The sequence below is a fragment of the Ipomoea triloba genome, chromosome 16, assembly GCF_003576645.1.
Source record: "Ipomoea triloba cultivar NCNSP0323 chromosome 16, ASM357664v1".
NCBI lineage: Eukaryota > Viridiplantae > Streptophyta > Magnoliopsida > Solanales > Convolvulaceae > Ipomoea > Ipomoea triloba.
In genome coordinates, this window is record NC_044931.1 from 13,099,153 (window position 1) to 13,100,291 (window position 1,139).

The following is a 1,139-nucleotide window of genomic DNA, read 5'->3' on the forward strand; positions in this document are numbered from 1 at the left end:
GATGACCAATTCTCACTAGATGGATAGAGTCTTCCTTTCTCCATCCGTGAGTCCCTAACTATGTGGATCTCAGACCTTCCATATTTGCCTTGAGGTGCATTATATGGAGTGTAGCTCTTTTTGTACTTGGAATGGCCTTGCGAGAGATAGCAAGGTGATCTCTCGATATTGTTTACCCGGCCATTCTTCGTAGCTTTCCTATACTTTCCATTGCTGGTGTATAGGGACGGTTTATGAATAGCTACTCTGGTCTTTTCTGTTGGTCCTTTATGACCTTTATTTGGTTTGGGTTGAGATCCTCCATTTCTTGAAGTTCCCAAACCATTGGTCTGTTTATCTCTCGAGAGATGGTCTTGATGGAACCCTAGACCGGTTCTATCACTTGTAGGTCTGTGATCAACCACCATTTTCTCCATAGCTTTGGAGGAATTAGTGTATGATGCTATGACCTTTCGAAGATTAAGCTCTCTCGTCTCTCGAGCTTTGCACTCTTCAGATAGTAGGATTACTTTGGCTTCTAACTCACTTACTTTGAGAGTCAGCTCCAAATTCTCTTTCGAGACGTTCTTAAGCATATCTCTTTCAGCAGTTAGCTTGCTGTTTTCATCCATCACTCNAGAACAACGAGAGGTAGAAGTAGAGCAGTGAGATGTAGGAGTGGAGGTTACCTCGTTGTCAATGGCCATTAGGCATTGATTCTCCTCTTCCTCGGTGTATAAGCAGATGAGCCCCCTCTCATCCTCTGAGCTGCTGCTGCTTTCGCTGGAGCTCGACGTCTCGGACTCCTCGATTGTCCTCTCGAATTCTTCAGCAACAAGCGCCTTCCTGCGCTGATACGTCTTTGATGATCCTTTGAAGCCACCTTGTGTTGGCTTCTCCCTGGATTCCTCTATTCTCTTGGAATCCTTGCCTTCTTGGCCCTGATGCTTGCTTACTAGTGGGTAAGGGCATTCGGCCTTGAAATGTCCCGGTCTTCTACAGTTGTAGCATAGACCCTGATTTTCCTCCTCCGTCCTTCTGGATGGATATCTCTCATTTTTCCTTCTTGAGGGGGAAGGTGAACTTTTGTTGCTCTCCTGGTTCATCTTCATGTATTTCCTGAACTTTCTCACAAAGAGAGCAAACTGTTCGTCAGACAT